A 10619-nucleotide genomic window follows, 5' to 3' on the forward strand; every position below is an offset into this window, starting at 1 on the left:
CCCATCAATACAGAGTATTTCGTGAGCAAAGCCTTAATCTTTGACAGAGGCATCACCATGAGAGACAATATGTCTGTAACCCTTATTTAATAATAATCATTTCAAATCTTCCATTTTAAGAGGCCATATCATGCAAGTCACTGTGTTGTATCCTTGGACAATGTTATTGACTCCGCTTGTCCCACTGTCATATGACTGAAAACAGTTGTCGACTGTGATGTGAAATGACCATTAAACATTATTTACCCTAACTTGGAAAAACAATACAACATAAACATACATAAATATAAATAGTTTATTGCGATAAGCCAAACTGACGAACCAAAGAAACATTACCAACCAACATTGTTTGTTCCTAAAAACAGAACAGAACCAATGTCAAGGAAGATATTTGTACTGTCAAAAGACATGAATTAGCAACATCCTTACAAGTTATGCCATGAGAATCAAGTTGGCCTAAACTGTACCCTGTTGCAGTTTGAGATGAATCAGTTGTTAGGATGAAGGGTTTGTTTTGGTTGGGCTATGCAAGGATGCTATGCAAAATCTTTCAGAAAGTTGCACAGAGGGGAGGCGATGCAAGGAGTGAGTGATTAAGTGAGTTCAGTTTAACGCCACTTTTAACAGTATTCCAGTTATATCATAGCGTGTCAGCTTAATGTTTGAGAAAAGCCCGAAGTGATGCGGGTCTCAGACGTTTACTACTTCAGTGAAACCCTCGAGTACGAGTTTGGTGCTGACAAACCTAGAAACATAATCGGGGCCTACCGGGATTCGAAGCCACAATCATAGGTTTCTGGCGTTTCAAGGGACGCAACTCTGCACAGCGAATCGCGGCGCCTTAGACGACTGGGCCACCCGTGCCCTCAGCGATGCAAGGAAAGTTTGCTACAAATTTTCGGTAATACCGGGCCAAACCTAAGAAATGACACATGTCATAAATATTTTTAGGGGGCGGGATCTGTGTGACTGAATCTATTTTTGAAGGAACGACATGAATGCCATCTTTGCTGAAGATATGCCCTAAGTAGGAGAATTGTTTTGTCGAAAATTTACATTTGCTTGGTTTTAGAGTGAGTCCTGCTTCTTTTATATTTTGGAATACTGCATTGAGGGAATTAAAAACTTCTAAAAACGTTTTCGAAAATATTATGATGTCATCTTCATATATTAATATGTAGCACCAAACCGTTTCTTTTAGTTCTTGAAATGGTTTGCTCAAATGCCATAGGAGAATTTTTAAGGCCGAAAGGGAGGCAATCCATTCAAAAACACCATCGGGTGTATTAAATGAAGGCAGACTTGTGTTTTGTATCTGGATGGAGTTTTATTTGCCAAAAGCCACAAGCACAATCAAGGACACCTATTCATGGCATCAACAACATCTTCAAAACGTGGTAGAGGGGAAAATATAGGCTTGGTAACTGCATTGAGGCGTCTATAATCTGCAGCAAAGCGGTAAGATCTATCTCCTTTTTTAACCATGACAACGGGAGAGTGCCATACAGAAGGACTGGGCTGAATGATATTGGCTTCTGATATTTCTTGCACCTGTCTGGAGCATTCTTTCCTATTGGCTGCGTTTTGCTTATAAAAGGCGAGTATCATGGCTTTGGAGTCATCTGTATCTATTTTGTGATGATGTAAGTGAGTATGTCCTAATCCTGCCCAATCTGAGGCAAACTCTGATCTTTGTGATTGGAGAAATGCAATTTACTGTTTACTTGTACTTTCAATATTGTCACTATTTTTCAAACGCTTTTAAGGACAACAGCTCCACGACGTTCAGGAGTATTGTTATAGTGCAAACCACTTCACCAGGTTTCTTTAAAACTTCATTTATCCAAAATACCTAATTGGTTCAATATGCTTCCAAAGTGCACAGAAATGCAATCTCATTTTTCTGTTTAATGTACAAGTATACAGCAAACAACGTATCCCCTCTAATCATAAGCCCCCACTGGATAGGACCCTCAATCAGTAGCCCTATCGATGAATCTTATCTGTGGTCTTTTATCATATTATCTTTTATTGAATGTTTTATTACACTGCTATTTTCATTGTTCTGTTTTGAAATCATCTACATCTATACAGTTCTAGTGAACATTGAGAAAATTTTAACAGTCTCTCCATAGGTTGAATTTGAAATGTACCATAAAAAATCTCAGCTTTCTTTTAAGAAGAAAAAAAATCTCATGACTCTACCAAACCCGCCCCCTCCACCCTCCCTAAAGTATGTAATGAACATAAAGAACTAAACCTACATGTACACCTACACAGATCAACATTGTTTGTTTACTTTCTCTATGTAACCTCATTAAGTAAAACCGACTCACGTTGATTTCTCGTTTATATTACAGGAAGCAACGCACATGATCAATGTCGTTGAAGTTATAGAAAGCTGCACATGACTCGGCCAAAGGGGATAAGAAACAAACGGTTACATCCACATATTCTGTCTAGTGCCCTGAAGTAGAACACTTGATTTTAGAGACCAGTGTATTCATTATAGACACAAAATGAGACTTGTATCACGAGACCCACACTTATCATAAGACCCAGATATATAACGAAACTCGCATTTATCATATCACCCAGATATATGAATAAAAGCGAAAAAACCCTTTCCATATTAAATATTAAAAAGTCCCTACCAAAAGCAGAGTCGATCGTACGATTCCGAATATATCATGAACCTGTGTGTATGAATCACTATAACATATATCAAGCATCACTATCACATATATCAAGCACCATACATGTTTAATTTTCGATGCCCATAATGTCAATCACTGGATGATCTAGTTCAGACTCGGTTACTAACAGATCGCCGTCAAGTAGCTCAAATATTGCTGAGTGTGACGTTAAACAACAAAGAAACAAATAAAGCATGTAAAATTAGCCTCTGTTACTGTATTGGTGCACTGTTTCACTATACAAGCTTAAAGTATGTTTGATGGGGTTCGAAGCCCATATTCCACCAGATTCAAACCCTTTACTTTGCATACCAATGTTCGTGGATTCAACATATGTTACGTACAACGTCAACGCCCTGTGTCACTTTAATCTGCCCCACATTAAGCCGGCTTGCTGCACATGGCTGCTAAACAGTCCCTAGAGGGACGCTAAGCAGCAACACACTGTTATTCTGGATCAATTTAATTTCGCCATGGAATATGATACAGTACTTACAAAGCAGACAATACAAACAAGTTCATTGTGCACATTAGATGTTAATATATGGTCAGTCGGTTTCGTAGACTGCAAACAGTAGTAAATGTAAATGTGTATGAGTACACATTGGAGAGTGAGTTGGCTATAAGCATTCTACTTACTTGTTACTACAATGTGAAGAAATTAATCACATGAGTGTTAAAATCTGTAGTGCCCAGTGGTCACTGTCTGCAGTGCCCAGTGTTCAAATTGTATAGTGCCAAGTAATCAGAGTCTGATTGTCCAAGTATTCAGAGTCTGTATTGTCCAGTGTTCAGACTCTGTATTGGCTAGTGTTCAGACTCTGTATTGTCCAGCGTTCAGAGTCTGTATTGTCCAATGTTCAGACTCTGTATTGTCCAGTGTTCAGACTGTGTATTGTCCAGTGTTCAGAGTCTGTACTGTCCAGTGTTCAGACTCTGTATTGTCCAGCGTTCAGAGTCTGTATTGTCCAATGTTCAGACTCTGTATTGTCCAGTGTTCAGAGTCTGTATTGTCCATGTGTTCAGACTCTGTATTGTCCATGTGTTCTTAATCTGTATTGTCCAGTGTTCAGACTCTGTATTGTCCAGTGTTCAGAGTCTGTATTGTCCAGTGTTCAGACTCTGTATTGTCCAGCGTTCAGAGTCTGTATTGTCCAATGTTCAGACTCTGTATTGTCCAGTGTTCAGAGTCTGTATTGTCCATGTGTTCAGACTCTGTATTGTCCAGTGTTCAGACTCTGTATTGTCCAGTGTTCAGACTCTGTATTGTCCAGTTTTCAGACTCTGTATTGTCCAGTGTTCAGAGTTTGTATTGTCCATGTGTTTTTAATTTGTATTGTCCAGTGTTCAGACTCTGTATTGTCCATTTGTTCAGACTCTGTATTGTCTAGTGTTCAGACTCTGTATTGTCCAGTGTTCAGACTCTGTATTGTCCAGTGTCCATAGTGCCAGTGTTCAGTGTCTGTACTTTTCAGCGTCCATATTGCATGTGTTCTGCTGTTTTAACTGTTGTAGCGACGTAAATATCAAACCAGGTTCTGAAAAAATAACTATCGTGATTCTTCTAGGAAAGCTTGAATTGTCCAGTATTCAGATTCTGTATTGTCCAGTGTTCAGACTCTGTATTGTCCAGTGTTCAGAGTCTGTATTGTCCATGTGTTCTTAATCTGTATTTTCCAGTGTCCATAGTGCCAGAGTTCAGTGTCTGTATTTTTCAGTGTCCATATTGCCAATGTTCGGGTGTTTTAACTGTTGTAGCGACGTTAATATCAAACCAGGTTCTGAAAAAATAACTATCGTGATTCTTCTAGGAAAGCATGTATTGTCCAGGGTTCAGATTCTGTATTGTCAAGTGTTCAGAGTCTGTATTGTCCATGTGTTCTTAATCTGTATTGTCCAGTGTCCACAGTTCCAGTGTTCAGTGTCTGTACTTTTCAGGGTCCATATTGCACGTGTTCTGCTGTTTTAACTGTTGTAGCGACGTTAATATCAAACCAGGTTCTAAAAAAATAACTATCGTGATTCTTCTAGGAAAGCTTGTATTGTCCAGTATTCAGAGTCTTTATTGTCCAGTGTTCAGTCTCTGGATTGTCCATTGTTCAGACTCTGTATTGTGCAGTGTTCAGACTCTGTATTGTCCAGTGTAAGTCTCTGTATTGTGCATTGTTCAAACTCTGTATTGTCCAGTGTTCAGACACTGCATTATCCAGGTGTTCTTACTCTATTATCCAGTGTTCAGACACTGCATTATCCAGCTGTTCTTACTCTATTATCCAGGTGTTCTTACTCTATTATCCAGTGTTCAGACACTGCATTATCCAGGTGTTCTTACTCTATTATCCAGCTGTTCTTACTCTATTATCCAGGTGTTCTTACTCTATTATCCAGTGTTCAGACACTGCATTGTCCAGCTGTTCTTACTCTATTATCCAGGTGTTCTTACTCTATTATCCAGTGTTCAGACACTGCATTATCCAGCTGTTCTTACTCTATTATCCAGGTGTTCTTACTCTATTATCCAGTGTTCAGACACTGCATTATCCAGCTGTTCTTACTCTATTATCCAGGTGTTCTTACTCTATTATCCAGTGTTCAGACACTGCATTATCCAGCTGTTCTTACTCTATTATCCAGGTGTTCTTACTCTATTATCCAGTGTTCAGACACTGCATTATCCAGCTGTTCTTACTCTATTATCCAGGTGTTCTTACTCTATTATCCAGTGTTCAGACACTGCATTATCCAGCTGTTCTTACTCTATTATCCAGCTGTTCTTACTCTATTATCCAGGTGTTCTTACTCTATTATCCAGTGTTCAGACACTGCATTGTCCAGCTGTTCTTACTCTATTATCCAGGTGTTCTTACTCTATTATCCAGGTGTTCTTACTCTATTATCCAGTGTTCAGACACTGCATTATCCAGCTGTTCTTACTCTATTATCCAGGTGTTCTTACTCTATTATCCAGTGTTCAGACACTGCATTGTCCAGCTGTTCTTACTCTATTATCCAGGTGTTCTTACTCTATTATCCAGGTGTTCTTACTCTATTATCCAGTGTTCAGACACTGCATTATCCAGCTGTTCTTACTCTATTATCCAGGTGTTCTTACTCTATTATCCAGTGTTCAGACACTGCATTATCCAGGTGTTCTTACTCTATTATCCAGGTGTTCTTACTCTATTATCCAGGTGTTCTTACTCTATTATCCAGTGTTCAGACACTGCATTATCCAGGTGTTCTTACTCTATTATCCAGGTGTTCTTACTCTATTATCCAGTGTTCAGACACTGCATTATCCAGCTGTTCTTACTCTATTATCCAGGTGTTCTTACTCTATTATCCAGTGTTCAGACACTGCATTATCCAGCTGTTCTTACTCTATTATCCAGGTGTTCTTACTCTATTATCCAGTGTTCAGACACTGCATTATCCAGCTGTTCTTACTCTATTATCCAGGTGTTCTTACTCTATTATCCAGTGTTCAGACACTGCATTATCCAGCTGTTCTTACTCTATTATCCAGGTGTTCTTACTCTATTATCCAGTGTTCAGACACTGCATTATCCAGCTGTTCTTACTCTATTATCCAGGTGTTCTTACTCTATTATCCAGTGTTCAGACACTGCATTATCCAGCTGTTCTTACTCTATTATCCAGGTGTTCTTACTCTATTATCCAGTGTTCAGACACTGCATTATCCAGCTGTTCTTACTCTATTATCCAGCTGTTCTTACTCTATTATCCAGGTGTTCTTACTCTATTATCCAGTGTTCAGACACTGCATTGTCCAGCTGTTCTTACTCTATTATCCAGGTGTTCTTACTCTATTATCCAGGTGTTCTTACTCTATTATCCAGGTGTTCTTACTCTATTGTCCAGTGTTCAGACTCTGTATTGTCCAGGTGTTCTTAGTCTGTGTTGTCCCGGTGTTCTGAACCTGTATTGTCCAGTGTTCAGTGCCTGTATTGTTCAATGTCTATAGTGCAAGCGTTCTGGCGTTTTAACTGTTGTAGCGACGTTAATATCAAACCAGATTCTGAAAAAAATAACAATCGTGAATCTTCTTCGAAAGCTTGAGACATGTTAAAAAGAATCCAAAGCCCATGAAGGACAAATAGATCTTTGACGCGTCTCTCAACGCTTCAGACGACCACGTATAACGCTTCAGACGACCACGTATTGAGTGAATATACACGTCACGCTGATTAGTGGCACTCTATCGATCTTAAACTCTCGCCCATCGTCTTCACGTAAACACGTCAATAAAAAGGGAAATGACAACACCATGTAATAATGGGATCTCATTAGGTACTGACGCTGGGGTCAGAAAATGATGGGCCGTGTGTATGCCACCAAGACTCAAGTTTCCGGACTGCGATCGTTTATCTCCTGTTGTTGCAACAGAGACTGGATGCCTTGACTATTTAAAGGGGCACTGATCTAAAGCAGTTCCCCGGGACTGGTTGTTGACTTTGTTATTGTTTTTCCCCCGTGAGTACCCGGATGATACAGCAGAAATCTAGACTGGTTCGCGACCTGTGCTGCGCCATTCGTAAGCGCGTTTGACATTTTTAGCGATAGTATATGGGCGTATAGTCACATTGATCAACAAAATTAAATACAGTATTGGAAATGATAAAGAAATGTAGGTATCTTTGTGGGTAGTATCGGTAATGGTGACGAAGTTTTAATTGCGCGATTTTCGTTTACACTATTTTGATTTGCAACACAAGGTAAATATTTCACCTGAGCATTGCTTATTTTATCGTGTTTATATTTTTACAGTCAAAATGTGCAATATTTTCACTTAGGAAATTTATTAAACGCCTAAATATTCAGTTATTTTACAAACTGACTCAAAGATATGTCCATCTGTATTATTATGATAACGAATTCCAAACATTTTTATGTTTAATATCATCACCAAGTGACTGAAAATGTTAGGATTAAAAAGTATATTTCTATATTGTTTAGCTTCTAATCCTAGCATAATTAATCTATTGTGATGTTGTTAAGCCCTTTAGACCGTCTTAATCATTTTTAGTCAATCTATTAAATAAATGGACAGATTTGGATTTGGATTTGGATAGTCATTTTATAAATTGCCTGAGTGAATCACATTTTACACATTAACTGTAATAGATACACGCTTACAATGGAAAAGACTTGTGAAAACAACGTCTGTCGCGCATCGAAGAACTTCCCAACTAAAACGTAGAGGAACAAGAATGATTCTGTTCAATGCTACAGCAAATAAATGAAAACAAAATGAAAATATCATAATTACAACCTACTAAAAGTTATATGTATAATTTTAGGCAGCTTCCTTGTTCGAGGAATGTATCGGTGAATATCCACATAAAGAAACAGTATACCACGCGTCTGCAGCTGTACAAAGAAACTTATTCGATGTCACGTGTCTCTGTAACAAGCAAATATTTTAAAATATATATATGGTTTCGGGATATTATAACTTAGTTTGTTCTAGTTGTTTCACATAGGTGTCAAGTCTCAAACATTTGAATCAATCAGTGTATTATCGGTTAACCCTCTGAACAAAGTATGTTGTATGATATTAGTGTATTCCCTTTGCTTTAGTAAACCTAGACATGTAAACAATTACTTGTGACATATCCATTGTGCAAGATAAAAGTTATTTATCAATCAACGTATTTTCTGTTGATCCTTTGATGGAGAGGAATTATCCTTGATTTACAAAAAAAGTAATTCAACTGATCATTCATCTCTTGCTGGGCTGTCATGTGCATATCACATAACACAAATTTCACCTCACTTCAAACCTGGATTTAGATTGAATGATTACCCCAGACACAAGAAATGCCAAATGGGAACCTTTATCAGGTAATCTGAGTGGTGATACCACTAATTATACCTGTAATAAATTCATTAACTGAACATCAAGTGAATGACGACAAATACACAAGTGTAGGGTTATACCAGAAAAAAATGGATGACAACAAGGGAGAAGTAATCGTATCGTCCACGCAATCCGAAACTGCTTTCACTGCAGGGATACTTTCTTATTATTAAACTATACTGAGTCAAATTGAAAACTTCACATTTTTAAAAGTAATTCCATATATGATATACAACGGACAAATGTATCAGAGAAGGTAATTTTTAATCATTAATGTCCAAAGAAAGATTTTAATTAACGGTGGTAACCATAATTTGTTCCAAGCACCTACGGTATTCGGTAATAACATCAACAGTTTAAATCATAAGTCCCAAGCACGAGAATCTGATGGCACACAAGTTCAGTTGCGTGTATGGCCACCATGTGCGTTGACAACTGCCACACAACGCCTCCGCATGGACCTTGTGATGCTTGTGAACACATGATTGGGAAGACGACGCCATTGTTGCTGCAAAATGATGCCAAGATCTTGCAAATTCTGTAGTTGGTTCTGGAGAGTGCGCAGACTTCTGCCAAGAGCATCCCAGACGTGTTCGATGGGATTGAGGTCGGGAGACCTTGACGGACAGTCCATGACGTTGACTCCCGCTTTCTGAAGGAAATTCCTTGTCAAAATTGCTGTGTGGGGTCTGGCATTGTCGTGTTGGAAGATCAAACCGGGTCCATGTGCTGCCATAAAAGGCGGAAGTTCTGGTGCCAGTACTTGGTCGCCGTAAGCAGCAGCGTTGAGGTTGCCACGGATGACAAGAAGCCTGGAACGTGCATTGCCACAGAAAGCACCCTACACCATGACACTTCCGCCTCGAAATCTGTCAACTTCCTGTACACAACACTGGGCGTAACGTTCATGACGGCGCCTCCACACCCTCGCTCTACCATCAGCAAATCGAAGATTAAATCGGGATTCATCACTGAAGACGACTTGATTCCAATTTCTCTGAGTCCATCGTAAGTGTCGCTGTGCCCACAATTGACGTTGACGTCTGTGTAATTGAGTCAGAATCGGCCCGCAGTATGGCCGTCATGCTTGAAGGTGATCAGTTCTCAGACTGTTTCGAACAGTTTGCGCACTGTCTACCCCTAAACAGTTCATTTCTGGTTGATGTAGCCGTCATAAATCGGTTACGGAGGTGACGTAAGACAACCTGACGTTCCTCTGCATGTGACGTCACACGTGGTCGACCTGGCCGAGAGCTATCAGCGGTGGTACCCGTTTGCTGTAGACGCGTCTGTAAATCATAAACAGTCCGTCGACTACAACCCATCGACTTCAGCTACGGACGTTCCCGTCTGCAACATGCCGATGGCACGTTCACGTTGCACATTTGAAAGGCGTGGCATGACAAATGGCCGTTAAGACTTTTGTTTTCTTGTGTTTTTCTTTTTTTGTCAATGACTGCTAACAAGTATGGCTGAAAACACGTGCGGTATTATGGCCACGTGACCAGTTGCACGTGAAAAACCACTTTTGCCACTATAGTGCTGTGCACATGATTTTGATCGATTCACCTGCAAAAAAACGGGTGTTATCTGAAGACAATACGTGGCCATTACTGTTTAAATACACAATAAGGGCCCACAATGATAACTGGTCAAAATGACTCTGACTACCACGGCAGTGTTCGCATGCGCTGACTACCACGGCAGTGTGCGCATGCTCTGACTACCACGGCAGTATGCGCATGCGCTGACTACCACGGCAGTGTGCGCATGCTCTGACTACCACGCGACCTATAACGCGAGTTAACCTGGGAACCCCAATGTTAGCATATGTTGACTGATTTACATCATACTTCGGTTGGCCTAAGATTCCCATACCTACTGAACCCAAGGTTACCAGGCTCAAAGTGACGTCATTTGCAAGCTAATTCATGAATAAAAACACATTCGTGAAAATAATATTCGATTGTTGATATTAATATCTAGAATCAATCATGCAACTTTGGTTATGCTTGCGTAACGTACCAGTAGATTTGCCATTG

Source organism: Haliotis rufescens, unplaced genomic scaffold (assembly GCF_023055435.1).
Source record: "Haliotis rufescens isolate VD_foot unplaced genomic scaffold, xgHalRufe1.0.p SCAF_7, whole genome shotgun sequence".
Lineage (NCBI taxonomy): Eukaryota > Metazoa > Mollusca > Gastropoda > Lepetellida > Haliotidae > Haliotis > Haliotis rufescens.